This window comes from Eulemur rufifrons, chromosome 12 (genome assembly GCF_041146395.1).
Source record: "Eulemur rufifrons isolate Redbay chromosome 12, OSU_ERuf_1, whole genome shotgun sequence".
Lineage (NCBI taxonomy): Eukaryota > Metazoa > Chordata > Mammalia > Primates > Lemuridae > Eulemur > Eulemur rufifrons.
In genome coordinates, this window is record NC_090994.1 from 18485418 (window position 1) to 18511756 (window position 26339).

Sequence of the window (26339 nt, forward strand, 5' to 3'; positions counted from 1 at the left end):
CCTCAGGGTAATGTTCTCAAGAAGAATCAATAATTGGAGGCCGGCTAAATAGCTTTGTTTCCCTCAAATATGAACCTGGTTACTTTATCAGGGAAACAGATGTTTATGGCTTTCAGGCAGAAAATAATAAGTCAGGCAGGTTTACAAGCCCCCTTTCCATCTTGAAAGCATTTTTGTCAGCTTCTTCATCCTTGGAGAAAATTACCAAATCAAGCCCTGAAAGGTAGATGATTAGTGGGTGTCACACTTGGCATCTCATTTCTTCTTCCCAGATGGGGATACGGAGATGCTATTGACCTCCCACTTAGGGGAAAACACATTTTTGACAGCGGAGTTGTCTCAGGACTTTTTCTTGGAGCATAAAAACCATGTAATGTAGAAAATCAAAGGAACCTGGGATGAGGTGCTCAGACAGCCCAGATCATGGTTTATAAACAACGATTCAATAGCTGTGATTTATTATAAGGGAGAGAAGAATCTCACATCCTCCTCCCAAAAGTAATTTGCAACAGGCAGAAAGGAGTCATCTAGAAAACCTCTTCATCCTTTTATATTTCGAGGACCAGTTTCTACATCTTTCAGGAAAATTCAGGGAAGAACAATGATGGTTATAATACAAGGTTATGGAGTCTCCGAAAGTTGAAATCCCAAGTTCAGAAAGCACTCGCTGAAGTTCTTCAAACACAGAGGGATACCTGTGAATGTTCTTTCAAGCAGTTTAATAACGATTATACAAAACACATGAGATGCCTGTGGAGAAGAAAGTTGCAAGGTCTTGCGTGCCTTTTGAGGTGGAGAAGAGCCAGGACCGAAGGAACTAGAAGAATCTTTACCCACACTGGGGTGCATGTATCAGAAACAAGTGGAATGGGAATCCAAGCGTTGCTTGCAGATAGAATCAATGTGCTTTACACACAGATGTTACAGTATTTTTCATATGGGTATACCACTATATAAGGTCTATGAGAATCTTCAGGCTTGTTTCAGGGTTGCTTCAGAGCCAGCTACTAATAGTGAAATATGCCATCTGGATCCGCCAGCTGCACTTTGTCATCAGAGTGAGGAGACTCACCCAGGATTCCCTTTATGTGTTCTGTTTAATTCTTTTCTATTCCATATGTGGGGATCATACCTCCCTACAACATGGGTAACTGCTTGAAGACAGTGAGAAAGCATGGGATTTGGAGATAGGCCATCAGAGTTTGGGTCCTGGCTTTGTGCTTCGTAGCATAGGGGAGAAGAAATCTTACCAGTCACTTGGTCTACGGGCGAGGCCCCTATAACGAAAGCCAGATTAGTAAGAGAAAAGCATACAAGTTTTACATGACACAAGAATCTTTTATAAGGAAATGAAGACCTAAAGAAATGGGTGAACCTGTGTAGTTTTATTCTAAGTTTGATAATGAAGGGGATAGTCTTGGAGAAGTATGATTGGATAAAGAGGTGTGATCTAATGGTAATAAATTGGGGGGAACTTAGCTAGGCTTGTTTGTTCAATTCTTCTCTGTGTCCCTGTGTCTTCAGAGATAAGGACATTCCTGCCTTCCAGGTATAGAGAGGGCATCTCTGGAAGAAAGTTTTGATGACCTGCATCAGGGGAGTAGGGTGAAGAGGAGGTGAGACTGGCCATCTGTCTTCCTTTGTTTCCTCAAATGCCAAGAGGCCATATTTCGGGGTAGCATGTCCTGAATTCCATCATTAACTATAAGGGCCAGTCAGTGAACATCTCTAAGTCTTAGTTTCTTAATTCCATCTGCAAAGTGGGAAAGTAATCAAAATCATACCTTCAACACAGGACGAATGTAAAGACGGTGTTGACGACGGTGATTTATAAATTGCATGTTCTACAAATACTAATTTCCCAAGTGACACATCACTCTGTGGCTCACAGTTTAAGTCAATTATTGACAGTTGCTCACCTGAGTTTCTTGGTCATTGCTAAATAATGTTAGTCATTTTATCTTAAGAAATTGGGTTAGCAGAGGAAAGAGGCTAAGAGAAAATTAGATTTGTACCTCTGCAGCACAGCCGTGGTGCTCTGGTTACCTCTGCTTATCTACATGTTTTACATTCATGAGATGGTCCTCCCTGTCTCATATGCCCCAAAATAAACTTGTGAAATTCCTAAGGTTCATTTTTAATGTAATGTCTGTAGTTTTTGGCGTTGATATGCAGATTAATCCACAAAGTGTGACCAGAACCACCAATGAACCTCCCCCTCCTCCATATTCCTCTGGCTATGCAAATGGAGGCCTCAGGGTAGCACCAAGAATGAGCATTTGATTTGGTTATTTTCCTCAACAGAAGTACACTTATGTCCATGTTTTAATGAGCAGTAGAATATTTTCGTGGGTTTAACACCTTGGGCTTCAATTACACACACCTTTCTAAATTTTCTCTTTCAGTTCTCAGTTCATGCCCTTAATGACCAAAATACTATTTGCCACCTACAGGAGCGATTGTATTAGCAGGAAAAAAGATAGGGACATTTGTGGAGCCTAAAGTGATGCCTTTCAGGAAGTAGAAATTCTCTGTATCAGCAGGATGTGGCCTCTAGTGTCATGTGCATGAGTTAGACAGTAGGGAAAGGATGTTAAAAATACATAAGGAAAAATAAAATTACTCTTCCAGCAACTATTACCCTAGAACCAACCACAAATTGCCTAGGTCAAGGACAGAAGATTAAATAGAAGGTAGAAGGGTATACAGAAAGAGAGGTTAATAAACAGAAGATAGGTAGTTGGGTTACACGCCAAGATCTTTCTCTCTTTTGAACAAGTTCTTGCCAAGGTCTAGTAGGTTTTTGATACTGTTTTATCTTTTCTGACTTAGTACTGATTCTTTTAAGAAGGGCACTACTGGTGACAAAGTTATAATTACTTGCCAAAGTTTTCTTTAAAAATTAATCTAAAAGACCATGTTTATGATATAATTCCTTAGTAGTAAGAAATATGCCAACTGATCTTATAATTAGTATTAGTATTGTATTAGTAATAGGGAATATACCAACTGATCTTAGTATTATATTAGTAATAAGGTATATACCAACTGATCTTAGTATTAGTATTATATTAGTAATGAGGAATATACCAACTGATCTTAGTATTATGTTAGTAAGAAGGAATATACCAACTGATCTTAGTATTTTATTAGTAATAAGGTATATACCAACTGATCTTAGTATTAGTATTATATTAGTAATAAGGAATATACCAACTGATCTTAGTATTATATTAGTAAGAAGGAATATATCAACTGATATTATAAGATTTTATTTTTCTTGCATAGTCCTGTGGTCAGCCAGAAACTGCCATCAATAATTTTATTAGTTTCTGGTCATCTTCCCCAACACAGTTTAAAGAACACAGTTATTAATTTGGAACTAATTGATCAACACTTTTATGCACATATGGAAATAACATTCATCGGAAATCAAGCAGGTGGGAGGGGGAGGAGGGGATAAGTAAATTCACACCTGACGGGTACAATGCACACTGTGTGGGTGACAGGCACACATACAACTTTGAGTCAGATGGCACAAAAGCAATTTATGTGACCAAACTGTTTGTACCCCCATAATATTCTGAAATTAAAAAAAAGAAAAAAAAGAAAGGACATAATTTAAAAAAATGGAAATTTCCTAGAGGAGAGCTAGTTAAAAATTGAATGTTAGCAGTATATGAAGGCATTCTAATAGTTTATATTTCTGTAGCATTGTGTTTTAGAGAACTATAGAGTATCTTACCTAATCTTAACACCAAAAGCTGGATGTAGTTGGTATTAAGCATTGTTTAGTAGCCGAGAAAACGTGATTACTAGTGGCTTGCCTAGATCTTTGAAAGCCCATCCTTTACCTTGTTTATCTGCTGTCGCCCTCCGTTGTCATGTGATAATTCTTCTTTTAGGAAAAGAGTTGTGTAGAAAGGAATATTTAATCAAGCAGCTTTTTATATTCCATTCTCTCATCCTGGGTCTCTTTCGGTTCCCTTTGCCTTTTACTTCCGTCATTATCTTTCTCTTCTATTTTTTCTTTTTCTTTCCCTACTGGAGGAAAAGGTTAGAAAGAAAGTGGTATAGAGTACATTATGCTCTAGCCATAAATAATAAGGTGTTTCTTGGATTTTTTAAATCTGGAAAAAAAATGGCACTTTTTAGGAAAATTAACATTACCAATGTTGACTAAGGAGAATATATAGAAAACCTAAATATACCAACAAACATGATTGACATAGAAAATTTTCTGAAAACCTCCAGAATTACTGCTGTGTAGACTTACAGGTAAAGTCTTTGAATCTTTTGTGGGGATAGATAATTGACAAGATATGTATATACTATCTCAAAATATAAGGAAAAACGGGGGTATGATATTAAAACTTGACCAAGCAACACACAAAAGAAAGCTTTAGGCGAATCTCACTGAAGAACATAGTTGCAACTGATCAAAGCAAACAGCATTGCAAAAGTTTTAAACATTTATTATTCTTTACATTTAAAAGCAAAAGTGTTAAACATTTTAAACTAATTTTTATATGGACACCCAAGTTATAGAAGTAAGAATGTGTGTTTGTGTGTATAAATGCATTTTATAAATTTGACTTTATAAAGCTAGTATGTAGTCAATTTTATGGAAAATGAGGTTGCTTCAGTGAATAAGACAATCTGAAGCCTAGGATTATGGATCTCAATTGCAGTCACATAGTGGAGAGTTGAAAAAAAATCATGACTCAGAAAAGTAGGTGTCCATGGATCAAAGTTTTTCACAATTTTCCTTATAATTCTTAGGTTAAACTGAGCCAGAAGTCTGCAAAGGGAAGCATAGGCATAGTGTGTCTCAATATTTAACAAAACTTAGTGGCCAACAATCTCTCTTCTTCTCTGTCTTTTTATGATGATTGCTCACTTTGGGAAGTTTTCATCTGTGACTTCTTTTCAGTAGTTTTAGACCTTGGTGTCCCTTCTGCAGTGGCCACAGCGGACATCGTGGCAGGAGTTTTGCTTCATATTGTTGCTCTCACAATGAACAGTGATGTGTCTGCCAACTTGCTGGAGGATGAGATTAAAAACTGATATAATTTGTTTCTCCTTTAATGTGGTATCAAAGTTACTGGGCTTCATGAGACAGTGGGGACCTGTTTTCTAATTGCTGGAAGGTTGTGAACCCAGGATTAAAGAAAATTAAACCATGACAGGTTAAATTATAGGGCTACTGAGTATGTTTAATAGGTGAATATGTTCTTTGTCTCTCTAAGGTGTGAATAGAGTATGACAGATTTCTAAAACTTAATTTGCCATAAAATTTTTTCTTCAAGCAGTACAACTGTTCAGTAAAATGTACTTTGGGAAACCCTAGAAATATTCCAATTCTTCTATTAAGAACAATAGAAGCATGTCAGGTATCTGTTTTTAAATATTATATCTGAAGCGTTGATACAATATAACCAAATAAGGAGTTTAATGTTAGATGTTTAAAAAGTAATGTTTTCATTTGAAGATTGTGATTTTCTCTTACAAATGCAAAAGAAGTAACTAAAACACTTAAAATTGATAAACAGAATATAAAGGAACCTTACGATAACATGACCTCTCCTATAAAAGGCTACAAAATAAAATTTAAAACGTAAAACTCCTTTTCTGATCCTCAGACTAACACTTTTTTTTTTTTTTAACAGAGGAAAAAGCAAAAATTAATAAAATTTGGATTTGGTGAGGACTCTTATTAAAATAATTTCCTGAAATGATTTTTCTGATTTTTTAATATACCTGTTTGGTGGACTCCATTGTATCATGGATTTAAGTCTGCCAAATTCAACATTCCACTCTTTAATTTGTTAAAAGTCTCTCTCTCTCTCTCTTTTTTTTTTTTCTGAGTAAGAATAAGCACTTCTTACACTTCTTCGTTTTCATCACCAGCACTAGCAATGGTTTATTTCTCCCACTAGAGCCATTTTTCACAAATATATTAAGTTTTTGTCCCTTAAAAACAGCTACTGCACAGGAGAGAGGAGGAGAGTAATGGAGCTAAGGTGAGCTGCATATGCTAGGAGGAGAATTAGCCAGCTAGAATCCCCTAGTGTTGTTATGACTGGCCTCACGCATCAGGCTATTAGTGCATACAATTCAAATCCATGCCACCACAAAACTACTGATTACTCTGTGGCATGAACCTTTGAGATCACTTCCAAAGAATACAAAGTGTAATATTACATCCCTGAATGCTAAGAGTCTACTGAACTATAAATAAATGCAGTAATATTTATCATCACCAAGACGGCCAAGTTCATCATTTTTATAGAGCCCTAAACCATTTCTAGGTCACCTAAAATTAACGCCTTTTAGTTAAAAAATACCCTACAGCACGTATCTTGGTGCCACCTATTAAAGATGTGTGTAATTTCTGAAAATTGTGAAATATTGCATATGGTAATAATGTAAGAAAAGTGCAGTCAGCAATAAATAATGTAGGAGAATCTTCAAAATAATGTTGTGTGGCAGATTATAGCTCACCTAACATTAATTCATCTACGTACCACACTTACATCATAAGGGTTATGAGTTCCATTTAACACCTAAGAAAGCACAGACACCAAGAAGCTAACTGGTCTTTGTAGGGCTTTGTGGGAAATTGTTGGGAGGTAGAGAATAACAGATCAAAAATTTTAAGTTTCAAGCCATTTTCTCTGTTCCTTGGATTTGAGTTTTCTATGATTAGAAAATTTCTTATTTTAGCTGGTTGAGTACTCTTGACCTACTCCTGAGATATATTTAAAGCAGAAGCATTATGCAGACATACATACAGAAATAAGAATGTAGAATGCTTAAGTGACTTGAAGTTGGATGTAATGATTATATGGGGAAAGAGAATCTCCCTTAGCCTTGGAAATCTTAACTGAGATCCAAATTACTGAAATGATCTTCAGGCTCCAGTGTGTGTGAGACCCATCTGCTGGGGAATCTTCATTTTTAACAGTTATCACCAAGTCCTTGTGAGGCAGTTAGTCTGCAGACCGTGTTTTGGGAGATGTTGCAGGATAGCACAGTGGTTAGAGTTCACGCTTTGGTTTCAGGTGGACCTGGATTAAAAATATCTTGTCTTGGGTTCCCTTAGGAGCAGACCATCAATTGGATTTAAATGCCTTGTTTGAGAGGTGATTCCAGAGAGAAGGGAATTAAGCCAATAGAAGATGTTAATAATCATCACTGTAAGAGTTAGTTCTCGGGCCCACTGATGACCTCTGGATTACAACGATGCCTCAAAGCTGCCCCACCCAAAGGTAAGAAAGCTGGATTTATGTCTCTACTAGTTTCTGGTCGTCATTTGTTGAAGCTACCTGTTCACAGAGCTTCTACCCACTTCTCCTCCCACCTTGTCCTACGTGGGCTTAATACTGTTCCAATGGCCAGCAGTAGCTCTCAGTCAGAGTGACTTGCAGGTAAGAAGTTGTGTTTGATGTGTGAACATGCAGCTGGGTATGGGAACAGTGAACACTGAGGACATAGGTGGTCAGCAAAGGCATCAGCTATAATTCACCTCTTGGACCACTCAGATCCACTCATGACCCATGCTGAGTTAAATTTGTCCTGTTAGAGATTCTTCAAAGTCATGGCCAGGCAAAATTTAAAAAAAAGAAAAAAAGACTCAGCAAAATGGTGAATGTGATCAGCTGTAGTTCCTGCTCCTGCAGCTGTTTCCAAGGTCATTGTTTACATTTATCATCTTCCTCTACCGCTTTCTAGATTTCTCTCACCCTCAGCTGCTATAGGTCCTTTGCCAGTGAGGTAACCTAGACTCTCACCTCTTAGATGCTTCTGTTTCAATTGTTGTCAGGCTTAGTTACTGCAACTGCCCACTCATTGCTACCACTGGGCATTGAGTACCAGGACACTTCCCTATTAAGTCATTCAATTCCAGACATATTTTTCCTTGCCCTCACTATATAGCAGCAACTCTATCTCCTCATGATGGTCAAATACTCCAGTCAGTATAGTTATTCCTTTCTGTACCTGTTGGTCTACTGGCATGAGAAGCCCCAACTGACTAGGTGATGTCAGTAGTTTAGCGAAACCCATACTCTGTCCCTTGGTATAAAACTTCTTTTCCAGGAATAGAACCTATAACCCGACAGAGCCTGATGTAGAGATACAGAGCACAAACTTCTAAAGTGGGTTACTGAGAGTGGTGGTAAGAATAGGCACTCCTCCCTACTCCTTTGGTTCATGATCCCATGTTTTCTATCTATAAGGGACATAAGACCATATAATGCCTGTTGATTCAAGGTGTATTCTGTATCTCAGAGGACAGCACTCTAACCACGCATGGGGTCATACCCAAGTTGGAGTATTTGTACCTATAAAAAAAAAAAAATTCAATGTTTTATCAGGGTGCCAGCTTCTAAGTGCTGCTGTTTATGGTAGAATCAGTGGATCCCATGATCCACACTTCCTATGCCACAATGGAGACACTTTGAGATTGAGGCAATGCTATTTTGGTAAAGCAAATGTTTTGTGAGCCTTTGGATAGTTGTGCTAGCTGAAGCAATCTGGGCAGAAAGGATAAATCCTTACTCTGTAAACATGAATTTCTGCCTCCTCCAAGATGAAAATCTCTGATAAAGTCAACTTGCTACCAAGTGACTGGTTTGTCTCCTTGGGAGATGATACGGCATTAAGTTTCAGAGTTAGTCTCCACTGCCTTTGTTAGCAGCAGTAGCTAGTTCATCCCAGAGCAGAGGGAGCCCCTTGTAAGCTCATGCCTTCGTGAAATACTGGACCCTGTCTTGCAGCAGGCGGGTAGCTGGGGGTAGTGGCTAGATGACACCTGCTAGGTGAACTGTTCTAACTCCTCTGTTTAGTGCCTCCTCTGGGGTTGATGCTCTATGAAGGGTGTTGACAGGAGATACAAAGTTCTATGTACTTTGTATCCACTTCCATAGGTACCTCCAGGACTTCTTAGCTCTGATCTTCCTCTTTCTTTTTCCAGAACCTTGACTAACTCAAGCCTTTCTTCCTGTCCAGGAGTCCATGTATATTCTTACCTCAGACACTTCTCTCTTCACACAAATTTGAGGAACTGGTATATTGTTCGAAGTCCTTTCACTTTGTAAGATTCCCCTCTCTGTTGCCTTTGACTTTTGACAGATTGTAACAAGTTTCACTGTGGTTTTGGGGGGTTCGTCCTAGTTGAAGTCTTTTGAGCTTCTTGAATTTGGATGCCCATTTCTTTCTACTGATTTGGGAAGAAATCAATAATAATATCTTCAAACAAGCTGCCTACATCTTTTTTTTTTTTTCCTCATCTCCTTTGTAGATTCCCATACGTATATATTCTACTTGATGATATACTATAAGTTCCTTAGATTTTTTCCTGCTTTTTTAAACAAGGTTTTTTCTTTTTGTTAATATGACTCGATAATATCAAATGATCTTTCTTAAAGTTGGTTGTGGTGCTGCAGGGTCTCTGGTGCTGCAAGAAGCCTCTGAGCTGTCCTTTGCTCTCAATGATCCCAGGCATCCAAGGTACACCAGTCTCCTGTCAGTGCTCCAAGTCAAGCAAGACACACCCCGATCTCTCAGTAGCCCCTTGAGAAACTAGACTGTTAGACATAGGTTTCACTCTTCTCTTCTCCTCCTAAGGGAGAAGCTGTGAGTTTGGGCATTTTTTTTGTGGTTGCACGAAGCTGTGCTGTCTTGGGGGAAGGTATATAGTAGGTGAAATGCAATGGCTTCTATTACCCATTTCACTGCAGTTGTTCATAGTTTTGTGTTTGTGTGGGGTACTATGACCCCTTACCTGGTTTCTGAATTTCTCATAAAGGTTTTTTGGATGGTGTATTACTTTTAAGTCAGTGTCTCTGAAGGAGAATGAGGTCTGATTCTATTCTTCCAAAGGCTGATACTGCTTTTTTTTTTAAACAATGAATAATTCTCTGCTTCAGATGGCATGGCTTGCTCTAGAACCCTATAGAGCTGCATTGTAAATCAACTACTGATGCTTGGGAGAGATTCTACAATTTATCCTAAGCTATTATGGAGACTTCTGGCAACACTGGATATGCCAAGTCATATGACACTAGTGGCAGGGCCAGTTGCTTCAGAGCCTAAACACATTGCAGAAGTCTCCCTTGTTCTGGTCACCACTCAAAATCGTCAGTCTTTCACGTCACCCCAAAAATGAGTTGAGCAGTATTCCCTAGTGTGGCATATGCTCTCTCTAAAACATAAAAAAAAAGGTTTACCAAGTATTGTGCTTTTTTTCTTAGTAGTAAGAGGAACAGGGTATAATAACTTGTCATTTATCTTGGAAGGAATATCCCCCAAATACCCCAGATTATTGGTTTCCAAAAAAGAAAAAAAAAAATTTTGGAAGGTCCCTGAATTGTGTAGAGAATATTTCTCATCTTTTGTCATGCCTGCTTCTTACCAAGTCACCCAGAGTACTTAGCACTTCCTACTCAGTGGATGTAATTTGCATGATGTCACCACTATAGAAGATCAGTATAATGTTCTGCAGAATGTCAAGATTATCAGGGTCCCTTATGATTCTATTGTGACTGAGAAAAGAAGGGTATAAAAAGCCTAAGACAAGACTATGTTTTGCAGTGTATTCTAGGTGAATGAAAACAGGTTTTGATCCTCCTCCTTGATGGGCACTGAAAAAAGGCATATACCGTATGCCAAATTCCAGAGGATGTTTTATCCATTCTAGTAAAGGTTCCACCTCCAGCACATTGTGATTGTGACTGCCAGTTGGTTAAGTTTGTATAGTGTAGCATCATCTTCCATGATGTAACTGGTTTTTCCCAGACTAGGGAATTAAATGAGGATGTGATGAGGACTACCACCTCTGTTTTCCTGAAGTCTTTGGGAATAACACTAATCTCTGCCATTTTATCTAGGATATAGTATTGCTCCTGATTCACTATCTTGATGGAGTTGGAGGGAATTTCAGTATCTTACATTTGGTCGTTTCTATTTTATTACAATGGGTCTTTCTCCAAAGTTTCGGAAGTAAACACTTCTAAGTAGATCCATCCTGATTCTGTTTCAAGGAGCTGAGGAAAAAACACAAGTGTGTTCATGGACCTACTGTTACCGTGGAATGGACGGCAACCACTTTATTATCATCTTTTCGTATGCCCACACTCTATCACAGGGGTCATGATGGCATTTTATGTTCCCTGAAATTGTGCTAGTTCAGATCCATTATCCAACAGCTCTTGAAGGATCTGGGCTCTCTCTTTTCCCTACTATACAGCTTCTTTGGGAAATTGGTATAAGCTCTTTCAGGGAAGAATTGGGGGAGTTGCTACTACATATATTTGCACTATACGGACTTTCTTCAAAAAGACCTAGACTTCCTTTTAGTAAATAGGCTCTAGTTCTAAGAACTAGCTTAGGTATGGAAACTGGGCAAAGGATTGTAATTTACAATTGTAGTGGCTAAGATCAGGCTTCTCATCTACTCTTGGTATTTTTTTTTTGGTTTCATAAGTCAAATAATACTCTCATTGGTTGTGCATTTATCTTACCCCTGGGAAAACTATGATCTGTGGCCTTTGCTATAGATCTCTGTGAGCCAAGACCCCCATTGCTCTCCATTATGTAATAACATCTATCTCAGCTAAACAGTTAAGTACTGCCACATGGTCCTGGAAATTCTAGAATCTTCCATTACTACTCCCATTAGGGATTCTAGATTCATATAGCAGCATCTCCTGTCATTAACCTTGGATTTAGAGGACAGCTACCCCCTAGCTTCTCAATGATGATGACACTACTCTCACTGGCACATTCCCTATTACTTTAATAAAAGGAGTATTGGGAATAGAATCACCTGGCAGATATTCTTAATAATGGGGGATCTTAAATAATAAATCCATTCTGATATATCTACCTCTCAGAACTATTTGACTCCTTCCCTAATACTCTGCCAAGGCAGTTCTGAAATTTCCACCTCATTTTCTGTAAACCTTCAGTGTTTCCAAACTTCAAGGAGTCATTCTAGCAACATGTTAGGATGAGCTCCAGGCACTCTTGCCAAAACGCTAAATCATGAATCAAGGAAGAGTATTTCATGCTGGTAAACTCTCCCCTGTCCATCCTTATGTTCCTGTCCTTCCTGGTCTATACTACCCTCAAGCTCCAGTCCTAGACATGTTCTTCCAGTTCCTGCCAGTACAAGATACCAGTCAAGTCCTGAAGCTTGATGAATAATCCCTTTATTCTCATAGCAAGAAGAGTAAATTCTTACTTGGGGCATACTGAGGCTTTACTGTAGATATTAATCTCTAAATAATGAAGGGAGGCAGAATAGATCTTTAAGAAGATAAGCATTATTTTGTGAGGTACTTTATAAGACCTCTGAACATACATGACAAACTACACCAAAACCTAGTATCTTTAAAGCAACAAAGATTTATTATCTTACAATTGTGAGGGTCATGAATCTGGGAGCAGCTTAGCTGGGTGATTCTAGCTCAGGGTGTCCCATGTTGTTACACTCAAGATATTGGCTGGGGCTTCGTTATCTGAAACCTTACCTCAAACTTATTGGAGGAGGCTGGTCCAAGATAGCTCACTCCCATGGATGCTGGCTAGAAATCTCATAAGATATCTTCATGATGCTGCTTGAGTGTCATTGCAACATGGCAGGTAACTTCCCCAAGTATGTGTAATAGAAAAGAGAAAGGAAGGAGAAAACCATAGTGCTTTTTATGACCTAGTCTTAGAAGTAGCATACTGTTATTTCTGCAACATTCTATTGTTACACATGAGTCACTAAATCCATCCCCCATCTGTGAGGCAGGGCTTTAAGCTCTACCTTTTGAAGAGAGGAGTATAAAATAACTTATGAGCTTATTCTAAAAACACCGCATAAGATTTCATTATATAGTATACATGCTTGTGTTACCATCATGTATGGCATTTTGCTAGTACATAAAATATGTTCAACCACTCTTCGCTGAATACATTAATGAAGAAATGAATGGGTTAGCAGATACATGGACATTACAAATAGGAAAATATCTAAATAAGAGCTCTTAAAACTCATGACTAGAGTTCTTTACCTCATAATGTTTACTATAAAATATTTTTAGTACACATAGTTGAAATATGTAATATTAACTTGCATGTGTTATTTGATCTATAATTGAGATATATCCATTTTATTTCAAATAGTGAACTCTCCCCATGCTACTAGGCTGTAAGTGTGAATTGTCACAGGGTTCTCTGCACAACAAAAACTATTAGATAGGTCATGAAGACATGTAGCCTCCACCCCAGCAATGGTCTGAGCTGCATGTGTAATATGAATATATTTCTACTACTTTTTCTAGTGGCTTCTATAGCAGTGCTCTGCAGTGTAACATTGGTGGGCAATCTGGCTTTCATTTCATTTTGAGTTTGCCTACTGTCCAGACATCCACTGAATATAAGCCAATTCCCCCCCTAAAACTAACTCACTATGCTCCTAAAAACCACCATGTTGCTAAAAAAAATCTTTAGCAAATAACCTCTTTAGATACTGTGACTTTTTAAAAGTAATTACTTTGATTTAAATTCAAATGGCATAAAAGTCACGCATTAGTTAATTTTGTTTGTTTATAGATATTTTGTTTCTAGGAGTTTTTACCAAACTTTTGGGCTGCAGCCAGACAAGAGCTATACTTGGGCTGACTCCCAGTTCTGAAGATTGTGGACCCAAGCCCAAATTTCAAGGTCAAGGACTAGGGACTGTTTGGCTGTTTGGAACTATTAGAATTGAGAAAGAAAGGGTCCCGTGACCTCAGCGTTCAAGAGAGAAATCTGAAAGTCCATTGATATATAGGATTTCATCTTTCACCACTTAGAGCTCTCATCACGGGACTCCAGTAGATTTTAGGATGCAAAGAAATTCACTGTATGTAGAAGTTGATGTTTTTAAACCTCTGGTTAAATATGAAAGAAAGCTTGGAAGTCAGGGGGAAGTGAGGATTAGATGATTCAGACTGACTAATGAGAATCTTGCCAAAGAGCTATGGATCCAAGGAGAAGAGTAGATAATGGAGAACTTGTGTACTCTGCAAATGACCTTAGATCTAATGCCAGTTCGATGACTCTATGAGAGCCAGACCATCTTGTTTTTCTTTAGTGTTTGTCCCAGGAGTAATACCTGTGAGTTATGTAGCCACCTTCTTCCACCGGGCCTAAGAATACTGAGATAATGACCAAAGTATTCCCAATATCTCCGGAAGACAAGAGGGAACTATCACTCAGTTATATAAAGGGTGAGACTAAGTTTCAGATAGATGAGAATGACGGTGCAGAAGGCACAGATTCAGGCAATGACAAAACCAGGAGTAAATCACGAGTTTCTTGCCCCCCAAACCTGCGCTCTCCATTCAGATACATCTCGGTCTGTACATTAGGTGATTTTCTCTGTGGTATTAAATGGATTTTTACAAGGTCTGTGGCGTTTCTGCATGCTGTTACATATGTTTTAGTAATGCTGATGTTAAATTTTGCATATGTTTTATTTTATTCCCCCAGTACTCTTAAAAGTAGGACAAGAGTTATTTAAAGGGGAAAAGAGATTATTATTTCAGTTTAAGAGTCCCCATAGAATGGGGAAAACTTGGAAAGTGTAAAGAGTTCTATATTCCTATTAAGTGTGACTCGAAAGCCACCCTTGGTTTTATACCATCTCTATCTATAATTTTACTTCTCCCTAGCATTTTTTTTTCAGACCTGCACAGCAGCTAATCCTCATAAAGGAAAAGCCACACATGAAATTTAAACTCCAACACTTTCACTAAAATTCCTGTAGGACAACATCGCGCCCCTCTCCACTACCATATTAAATTGGCTACATGGAATAGAGTCAAATTTCTCCTTCCAATATTCCCCTTTGGGTGGAATCCAAGCATTAACTAAGAAATGTATAGAAAATCAGGTGTGATCAGATGCAGATTATCTTGACTATGCTTTTGTGGTCTTTAGAAGTAACACATCATGGAGGGAGGGAAACATATTATTGGGGGAGAACCCCCATAACGCACGCATCGAATTCAGCTGTTTATCTAATTGTAGCAAATGTCAAGATACGCAAGATGTACACGTGTACTTGTAAGGAATTCGACAGAAACCCTGTGGAGGGCCAGATTTTATGTTTTATTTTATCCAAAAGGGGCTAGATATTAGAAAGATCCTCATAAAAGTTTTCTCCCCCAAATCCTTTGTTTACTAGGTGTTGGAAGGGAAAGAGAAAGACAAAGGCTTATGGGTTAAAGGCCTGTAGGGCCCTATTTTTTGGTCTGAGTCATCAAACTCTAAAATGTTCAAGTCTAAGAAGCCTCAAGACCACTAGATTTCACATTTTCTTTCCTAGAGCCCTAGGGTACCTCAGAGGCCATATTGGAGAAAAAAGGGAAGATCGTGGTATGGAGCTACCAGCCCAAGACCCCCATTTCAGTGGGATAAGTTCTTTCTTTTGTCAGTCTTATCTGGGAAGCTACATAAATTTTGTTTGAAGAAAGAGGCCTGCTGCTAAGAAAAACTTTGAAAACTACTGATAGGATAGATTCCTTCATTTTTTAGGTAAAAAAAATTGAGACCAAGAAAGGGGATAATGACTTTTTGTTACCATTTTGCTATTCAACATAGCACTGTGGATGGGTGCAGAGGCCTCCATGACCCACCAGCAGGAGTGTTTATGCCACACAAACTTGTGATGTGAGAAAAGTGATTGTCCAACTTCATGTACCGCTTCTTCCTTCCTAATGCTCAATTTGCTTATTTCTTCCTGTGGTTGTTAATGCAGAGACTGCTGGTTGTGTCCTTGACATCAAGTCTCAGGAGAGTAAATCCCTGTGTGTTTAAGCCATTTATGATCTCCGCACATACCTTATGGTTTATTTATGCTCATGCTTTCCAGAAAACAACTGTTTTTTTTTTTCCCTTATGCCCATTATAAATAAAAATTATGTCTCTTTTTCCTTCCCTCAGAGTCTCAGATCTTTCAAGATAACTTAATCATATTCCCAGTAATGACTGACAATTAATATTTCCTCTTCCATATAGCATTTATCAAGGACATTGAGCATTTTGATTTATAACCAGCCCATTTACTAGTGTTCAGAACTTCCAACAGAATGTAGGTTAACTGGAGAGATATTGTTTACAGTGGGGAAATGTTTATTTTCTCTTGGATTTCACTTGGTAGACAATTATCTACTGAAAATTCTTGGTTTTAAAGTATAGGCTCCAGGAAAACCCAAATGCTTCACACTGAAATTGTTAGAGACTTTAAAATTCTACCAAGCATTCAGGGTGATTATTAAAAGTGATTTCGTTTTGTATTTTTAACCACTATCTAAATTTTGAGAATAACTTGTCCATGTGTTTTCAAAACTTGAAATATACATACAGAAACTCTTAAAGACATTGGAGCTGTCAAAAAACATAATTTGCAGCGAGGATACTTCTGACGTTAGAATCACTGGGACATAGACTTCTGCTCATAGATATACTTTGAAGATCATGGTGGTACAACTTCATTTCCCCATTGTGTTTGTGGGTAGAACAAAACTAGAACCTCAGCTCTCTGCTGACTTCATTATTCTTTCTGTCAGCGTACAGCATCTCCTTTCAAGTGTAAGAAAGATATGTTGAGCATGCACCAATATAAAATATAGTAAAAGGAAAAAACAAGTTGGACTCTAGATCTCCAATTGATTTTTAACACTTAGGAATCTTCTTATATGAATGACCTTTATTGCCTTCATTCTGGGTGCATATTTAATTCACCATAAGAAGGAAATAAAGAGAAGATTTCAGCTATTTGAATTTAGTGTTTTCTGAGTCTCATTTCTCAGTGAACCTATCATTTTCTGAAAGGAAGTAATTGTCCTTTGTCAGCTTGGAAGAATGATTTCCATGTACCATTTTGAAGATCACATTTTCTGGTCATTAGTTGGTGTCTAAGTAACCGAGACATGGTAAATTTTTTTCTACAACTGTGCTTGGAGAACATGATACAGTGTAGCTGTAGAGGAAGATACAGATAAATTAAAATGTTTTTTTCTTTTATTTATATAATATTCTAAACTCTTTCAGGAGAGTGCTCTCTCTCATATGGGACAGTGCCTGGTACGAACTTGTAGCATGTTTCCATCATGAAAACTGTGATTTTAATCTCTAGGTAGGTTTTGACACTCGCTTCATCAGTTTTGTACTAGAGATGAGTTTCTGGTTAGATGTTGTATATAAAATTTACCTGAGGAAACCAAAAAACCACAATCCATTCATCCAAAACCCAACAGTTATCCTTATTGTGTTCCAGATATGAAGAGATGACTGTGTTCTTCAATGTTCTTACAGGCTCGTGGAAAATATGCAGAATTTTCTACATGCACAAAATTCTGGAGGTTCTAAGGATAGCTTTCCTGGTCAATAAGCTATCTTGTGAGGGGAAGAGTAAGGGAACCCACTTAGGTGGAGCAGGAGGCTCATATTGGAGCTGCAGTGGGACACAAAGCAGAACAGACAAAGGGGCTCCATTTGAGGAAGGTCCATTTGAGGAAGTTTAAACCCATCCTGCTCAGCAGCAGGAAGTCATGGAAGATTTTTGAACATGAAAGTGGTGGAATAACTAGCAATGGTATGCAGGGTGGGTACGCAGCAGGAAGTCACTGTAGGTAGAGATGCCAGTTGATCAGTTCTGTCATCAAAATCTGCAGTGCATTCAGAGTTGACATAATACAACTTCACTTATTCAGAAAATGTGTATTAGGTGCCTTCTTTGGGTCAGACCTGATGTTAAGAATTGAGAATGCCGCTATGTTCCTGCCTTCTAGAACATACCTATCAGGGGAAAGTTTTGGGTGTGTGTGTGTGTGTGTGTGTGTGTGTGTGTAAGACAGAGAAGGGGACACAATATCTAAGAAATGAAGGAGAAAATCGGGAAACAAAGATGATATGGTTAAATAACTAGATATCAAAGAAATGAATATTAAAAGCATAATAATAAGATACCATTAAGTTGGCAGAAATTGTAATGGGTCGACAGTAGCAGGTGTTAGTAAGAATATGAAACAATAGGTACCCTAATCGTTACCCATCTAACAAATACCTAGTTGAAAGTATACATTCTTTAACCAGAATAAAAACCTTATACATATCTGTCAACAGGGAAATATTAAAAAAAAAACAACTAATCAATAATAAAAATGAATGGACTGGAGCTATGTTTATCAACCTGGATGGATCTTTCAAACATAATAAGTGAAATTACAGAAAAATACGTACAAAGTATCTTTTATATAAAGTGTACAATCATCAAGTCAATACTATGCCCTAATTTTACAAAGAAATGCTTGAGGATAAAAACATGCGATTTAGAATAGAGATTAAGTCCAGGAGCCTGGGGTGATGAGAGTGGGGGTAGGATAGAGTAGCTTCAAATTTCTGGGCCATTCTTTATTTTCTATGCTAGGGAGTGGATCATGAGAGTCTATCGTATTCTTTATATCTCTCTATATATCTTAAATAATTTCCAATAATTTTTCTACATGTCACTGATAATTTGACATGCATATCACGGACCCACTACAATAGTCTAATGGCAAGAAGCTGGCTGGTCACACACTTTTTCAGGAAATTTCTGCCCTTCATGATAAATCTCCTTATTCAGAGAAAGTGGCTTTTTACTGGACATCTCGAAATTTCCAGGGAATTAGTAGAACTACCAGGAACTGCTGCCATGGCATATAGTGATGCTTTTTAAATTTAAGATTATATTTGGGAAGTGACTTAGAAATTATCTACTTCTTGACCACATCTGTATGATCAAGAATACAAGAATACAAGAGCAAGATACTGACTTCGATAATGCAAGTTGATGCTCTGCCTGTGAACTGGCAAAGATATTGCTAAATCTCTGTAAGAACTTAGCGTAGGTCTAATTTTTCTATTTCCTGACAAAATAATGACGATGGATGGGACTGAGGCTTCCCTAAAGTTCTTGAGAGTCTCTAGAGATGGGGCTTTCATTATTGAGAGATGCTCTTTCCTGCTCCACTCCGATATGAAATCAATGCAAGCTCCGGCCCTGTGGTTTGCACGAGGTGGCTCCTGGCTGCGAGTTTCAGGCTGCCAGTCTGCCCCTTCTGTGCAGCACGGCCCTGTTGTCTTCCGGGTGGTGTTTCTCTCCAAGAACAGAGTCCAGTTTCTCATTAGTTTGTGAAATTGCCTGCCTGCCAGACTGACTGTAGTCTCAGCTGAAATTCCCCATGCTGGTGAGTCACACTGCAGGTCCTGGTCCAGCCAGTCTGTGCTGCTTTCTCATGTTCCCAGACACAGAAGAATCAAGAGCTTCACATTCGGAGTCTGACCTGCGTTTAGTTGCATCTACGGGAGCTATGGGTACTTGATGAGCTGAGGGTTTATTGGAGTGTTCTCTTCTTTTAATCATAAACCATCAAAATCTACCCAAGCATTATGACAAAAATAGGAGCCTGGAGTTATAATAAAATTGGAATTTCTATGTTTTTCTGGGAGGGAAGAAAGGCAGGGACATTAGAGCTACTCCATAAACACTAAATAAATCATGTTCTCTTGCTCTGGGGCAGAGGGACCCAGCACTTCCTGTGCAAGGCCCAGCTGATTGACCTCTATAAAAATCCTAGCAGGCACTTAGGTCCCAGCAGGAGCTCTGCAGGGATGAAATCATGGGAGTGCCCGAGGACGGCACCTCCTCTCCCCGTCCCCATGGTAACCGTCCATCTCACAGGAACAGAAGAGATGCCTTGGGTTTGCAATTTCTCTAGGAATGCCCTCTGGGATGGAAAGGCCCTTATTAAATTTCAAAGATTCAAGTCCTGAGACTCAAGGGAGAAGGTTTGCCCTTCTGTCGTACTGGAGTAGGGAACTGTGCCATTTTCTCCTTTTTGGGAAACAAACCTTGGCTGGTGGGTAGAAGTCGTAGGTTGGCGTGTTGCCCAAAGGAATAGACTTCGACACATAAGTGCTGCTCGGTAATGCAATGGCTTATCTTGGAAATTCCAGCATTCTCTGACATTGTGGTAATTCAAGTAGAGGACGAATTGGTCTAAAATGATACAGGAAAAAAAAAAGTTGAACTGAGTGAGGTCCCTAACATTATGTCTGGATTCACCCACAAAGCTTGAGTTGAATCTATTAGGGTTTGGGATTTATATTGTAGTAGTATCCACTCATGCAGACCAATCTCCAGAAGGAATAAGCTGGATGTATGGAGAATTTAGAGAATTTTAAAGGACAAGACAGGGTGGATAAAAAAGCAGTGGAGATGGGAGAAGAGTTGTATGAACTCTGGTTTTGTCCTTGGTATGAGGTGGCTGAGTGATCTCAGACTGGTTATTTGAATTCCCAAATGTAGGTTTTCTCATCCTGTGTAAAATGAGGAGAGTGAGCTAGATGTTTTCAAACACGCTTTTGTACTCTCAGACTCTTGCCAAGGGGAGGGAGGGATATTAGCTATAGAGCCATGTCAGGAAGGGAAATTCAGCATTAGTAGTTTGTGAGGATAGACCTCAACCGGAAAGGGTACTAGGAAGAGGTGTAATGATAATCAAGGTGATGGATTTTTTTTCTCTCAAAAAAGGGGGAATGTGACGACAACTCTAAAACTTTGAATTTTCTGATTTTGATTTTTCCAAACAAAAAGAAACCAGTCCTGTCATTTTGTATTCTCTCTCTTACTTTGTTTTTTTTTTTTTTGAGACAGGGTCTTGCTCTGTTGCCCAGGCTACAGTGCAGTGATGTGATCATAGCTCACTCCAGCCTCAAACTCATGGGCTCCAGCGATCCTCCTGCCTCAGCCTCCCAAGTAGCTGGGACTACAGGCATGTGCCACCATGCCCAGCTAATTTTTGAACTTTTTGTAGAGATGGGGTATCACTCTTGTTCACTAGGATTAAGATTAGGAGCCACCATGCCCAGCCCCTTTGTATGCTTGACAACAACCTAATCATTTCTGGAAAGGGATGAGGTATAGACAGATAAATGAGTAACTGTAAGTTAATGAAATTCTTTCCCTCATTATTGTAAACCACACGATAGATTAGGACGTGGTTTCCTGAAAATAAGTCACCCTCCTGTTATTTCTGATATGCTGTTCTCATGTCTTAACTGTCCATTTTAACAACACAGTAGCAGAGAATTGCTAATACCAGGTAAAGTAGGGCCGGGATACCTGGTGTTAGGTGTAGGTGATCAAACCCTGCTTCAGAGAAAGTACTTTTCATACTTTTCTTCGAAGAGGAAAGGCTGCCTATAAGTTAAGTTCTGAGTCCATAGTTCTAGCAGGGGCATGTTCATCAAGTTTAGTAACCTCCTGAAAAAGGAGCTGTACAGTCTTCAAAGAAAAAACGCTTTTGCCATGCCATGATTTTCAATGTTACAAAATCCCTGAAGCACTCTAGGTTCAGAAGCGGTTATATTCTTGTCACATGGGATAAGTATGAAATTGACTTCATTTCATATCATTAAAACCTATGATAAAGCATGTTTGAATGCAAGTTTTATATTTCTAGTACTTTCAATATAGTTTGTCTTTATTGAACTTAATACCATATGTGATATCTGGAAAGGGAAATTGAGCCAATTCAGCACTGCCATTTATATTTTATAATTAGGAATGGCGTGTAATATATGGACATTTGTGCCTTCTTTTTTTTAAAAAAAGCCTATTTCTAAGCCAACAAACCCTCAATTAGTACAGATTTGAGTTAAGCCAGCAGCTTGTGAGTTAAGGAGGGAGAACTCAATGTCAAACGCCATTTCTTAATTTAACAAACATGAAATGTTTCTCCCCTGCCGTGGTGATCTCTGGGATTTCCTGGTACTTACATTTCACTTCAAAGAATTCCCACACCTCCCATGAAAATCAGTATTACCTCTAGTATTTCCAACATGATCAGCCTTCTCTCGGCAAATAGCTTTAGAAATCTAAATTTCTTCCAACAGATTCATTCATCCTTGGAGTAGCGGGGAATGACTTGTAAATCACTGAAAAGCAAACATACTGTTTGTCATTTGCAATAAGTTTATTAGCACAAATATTGTAGGAAAATTAAAATAAATAAATAAATAAATAAATAAATAAATAAAAATAAATTAACCAGAAACAAGTGTGCTCCCACAGGTATTTTAAGTTTAGAAAAGACTATAGGCTGGGCGCGGTGGCTCACGCCTATAATCCTAGCACTCTGGGAGGCCCCGCTCGAGGTCAGGAGTTCGAGATCAGCCTAAGCAAGAGTGAGACCCCATCTCTACTAAAAATAGAAAGAAATGATCTTGACAGCAAAAAATATATGCAGAAAAAAAATTAGCCAGGCATGGTGGAACATGCCTGTAGTCCCAGCTACTCGGGAGGCTGAGGCAGAAGGATTGCTTGAGCCCAGGAGTCTGAGGTTACTGTGAGCTAGGCTGACACCACGGCACTCTAGCCCCCGGGCAACAGAGCGAGACTCTGTCTTAAAAAAAAAAAAAAAAAAAAAAAAGACTATAGAGTTCAAAATCCCATTTTAAAAAACCTAGTGGCATAGCCTCACTGGGTATGTTCATCTTTAAGATGCTCATGGTTTTTGTTCTGTTCCATTTCTTAAACCATTCTTGTGGGGTAACAGTGAAGATGTTTTTATTTGCATCTTCTCTTCCTACCTAGACTCTCTTTTTACCATTAGAAAACATGAGAAATGTCATTCACTGAAGATTGGTCTCCAGCAAGGAGGATACACAGAGAATGCTTTGCACATTTCTAGAAGGATTAAACACTGGGCTGTTCTTCGATATGGCAAGACTCCTTTTATAGGTCATCAGAACAAAAGCAAAACAAAACACTCAAACATATTGCCCCGGAGCCAATCTAAGTTCCACAGACTTAGAGAGTTTGGTTTTGTTTTCAATACAAACCCCAGCCTCTCCAGTCTGCTCACTCACCCTCCAAGTCTCCCTTGGGTCTCTCAATCTGTAAGCACCCAGTGCCCTCCTGCTTTCTCTTAAGCCTCAATAAAAAGCTAATATTACATTTTGGATTCAACCCTGGGGTAAAAATGACAATAACACAAAACATTCACGGTTGGAAGGCCGCTATGGGTTGAATGTATGTGTCCCTCCAGAACGCATGTTGAGATGTAATCTCCAAAACAATAGCATGAAGAAGTGGGGCCTTTAGGAGGTGATTCAGTCATGAGGGCTCCTTCACTAATGAGATTAACACTCCTATAAAAGAGGATTCGCACAGTGTTGGACCCTCTGTGCCCTCTGCTTTCCACCATGTGAGGACACCACGTTCCCCACCAGAGGACACAGTGGTGAGGCGCCATCTTGAAGCAGCGAGAGCAGCCCTCAGACACCAGAGCCACTGGCACCTTGGTCTTGGACTTCCCAGTGTCCAGAACTATGAGAAATAGATTTCTGTTGTCTGTAAATTTCCCAGTCTGTGCTCTGTTATAGCAGCACAAATGAACTAAGATGAAGGCTGTTTGTATTTAATGGGGAAAACTTTGTGTTAAAGGAATGGCTTTTGCTGAGAATATTCAGTGTAGTCATGGGTGGGGGTGATTCATCAGAGGATTGAAGCTTCTCGTCTCTCTCTCTCTGCTACCAGAAAAGCTACCTTACCTGTGCATTAGGGTTCTTTTCACCACAGAGACAGGCTCAAGGTCTGTTGCATTGATTTCATCAAGGTGAGACGTTGAGAGAGAGAGCCTTGAGAACAGGGAGAAGCCCTGTTGGTCTAACAAGATTCAATGAACCTTCTGGAAAGTGCATTAAGGACACCTAGTTTAGATCGTGAGCCACCATCCAATAGAGTGCCTTCTGACTTCCTTTAGTGTGATCCTGTCATGGTCTGTAAAATCTACCCTAAAATTAATTTCTGAAGAAAGAGGATAGCCTCACCACCATCTGCTTCTCACATTTCTGTTCACTTGGAGCTGGAAGCCCCTGGGGTGATTAATCCTGAATGCCAGGACTCATATTAGCAATTTCATGGGGTTAGCAACTGTTACTCTGCTTTCTTTCCCTTAGCGCTGCATTTATAATTGCCTAATGGTCCTACTAATTGAGGAATATGATGAGAGTGTGCACACGGCCAACAAGTGATAAAGGATGGAAACTTGTTATGTCTTCTAGAAAAACAGAGCAAGAAAATCTTTTGATTCTTTGGCGGTTCCTGGAGGATGTTATTTTTTGTACTTCAACTGTCCAGTCTTTTAGCCCTGTCTGGGTCTTAACGAATTTGCTGTGCACTGTGGTTACTGACGTGTAACTGATCAGAGGTTTAGAGGCAGAGCTGTCTCATAAACCCTGCTCTCACCTGCAGGTAACCAGCAGGGTCCTCTGTGGCTTTATGTCAACAGGAGACTTTCACTAAAGAGGTCTCACCCGGGGTGGTCAGTCATTTCGAGGAATAAGTAGAAAGAAAAAAATGCTTATCACTTTATACCTTAGGGGAAGAGGCCATGGATGATTGCTTTCTATAATTAAGAGAAATAGGCCCCATAAAAGACAGGTTGCTTTGGAGTGGTTAACCTCGGGGAGCAAGGAAATGCTACAACAGTCCAAGGAAAGAAGATGAAAGCAACACATCGGTGCTTCCCAACATGACTGAGGTTTCTGTCAATTTGAGCAGCATTCCTGGAATCCCCCGGCACCGCCTCCTAATTTGACCTTTCGTGATTTGAGGCCTTAAAGCCACAAAACCAAACTGCAATCCCTGTAATACTTTGGCACAAGAGGGCAGACTCAGGAGGGTTTTTATCCTTAAGCCTATATTTGCCGGCTTTTGCTGGCTTAGGCATTATCCATAAAATATCTGGAACACGTTTTTGATCATTCATGATTTACTCTAAAGTTCTGGGGCTAAACCAACAGAAACTGCTCTTGGGGGAATCATTTCACACAGTGGAGCCTGAAAAATTAAGGTTCCCTTTAGATTAAAGTTCGTAAAACAAAGCATCCAAAAGCAGTGGCGCTCAGGATTTTCTGTGGTCTTATAATCTTCAGACTGGAAAATCCAAATTATGAATACATAGATAAAGTACAAGTGTGAATCTGGACTGAAGTCTTACCCAAACTTTTCAAATTAATTATCCAATGTGCACTTACCTAATTCTTTAAGGTGCAACTTTTTCTTGCTTAGTCCATGAAACCTCTCTTTATAACTCTTGTCCTCACTGTTTATTTTCCTCTCTGAACTCTGGCAGTCTGAACACTGTTCTGCAAATATTGTCAGCAAATATTTGCTGCTGGAAATAGGAATGACTCCAGCTATTTTAAACTGAAAGGGATTTAATACAGAGATACGGATGCTCAAAGAATTGTTGGAAGAGTTACCAAAATGGGCTTTAGGCTGAGCATCTTGGAGTATCACCAATAAGACTGCCTAACCAGCCCATCAGAAGAAAAACCTACCCCTACCACATTTAAAACAGAACACCAGTGGGAACTGCTAGGCTCAATACCTGTCTATAGAGCTGGAGTTCAGGTTTTTGGAGGCCATTGCTACCATCTCTGCAACTACCTCTCCATAACCACAAAGTTAGTGACAGAATGCTGCAATGTAGCTGCAGAAAAAATCATTTCTACAATCTACCTGACTTGCTGGCAAAAACACGGGTAGCAGCAATCAGAAGGCTCCTATCTCACTTTTGTCAAATCTCATACAATGAAGTTCTTCCAAATCTCATACCGTGCATCCAATTGGAAAAACCTAATTTGCATGAAGAACTCTAGTTCTAAAGGATTCAGGGAAATGTAGTTTTTAGCTTTGTACATTATGTAGCCCTGAAAGGCAAACTGGAAGGAATTTGGGATAGATGATGAGTGTTAATTGACCATAGGAACTATGAACACACACGTTATTAATTACAGTGTGTGTTTCCTACTCTCACATTTGTTAACACCGAAATCGCCTTGATCATTCATTTTTCAAGATAAGGATAAGATCATTTTTCAAATTTCTGAATGCCTTATAATACCTAGAATAATTCATGCTCAATACATATTTATAGATTGTTTCCCCAAATGATTTTTTTCCTTAAAAATATACATTTGAATGTGTTTAAGATATTGAATGACTTTCCTCCCTTAAAAGGTGTGCTTAGCATAGTTTATTTTTTTGATGCCGGAATATCTTGCAGTAATGTGAGGTCATCATTCTGAACATTTATGGTCACTGTGCAGAAAGAATAATAGAGAAGGCAGTTGGAGGCAGGTTGTGTCCGGTCTAATACTAACTCTGAGTCATGGCTATTTTAGGAAAAGCGCATTGATCTGAATTGTCTTGCCATATTTTAACTTTCTACTAAAAGCTGAAT

At 38.9% G+C, this 26339-nt stretch overlaps 1 long non-coding RNA gene across 2 annotated transcripts in view; it reads left to right on the plus strand.

The window, feature by feature from the left end:
• LOC138393777 (uncharacterized) overlaps positions 1 to 26339 on the plus strand; it is an 85404-nt gene that overhangs the window by 3063 nt on the left and 56002 nt on the right. For both annotated transcript variants that reach the window (XR_011235240.1, XR_011235241.1), the window contains exon 2: positions 7106 to 7271. This is a non-coding gene — a long non-coding RNA (uncharacterized lncRNA). The remainder of the gene's footprint in view (positions 1 to 7105; positions 7272 to 26339) is intronic.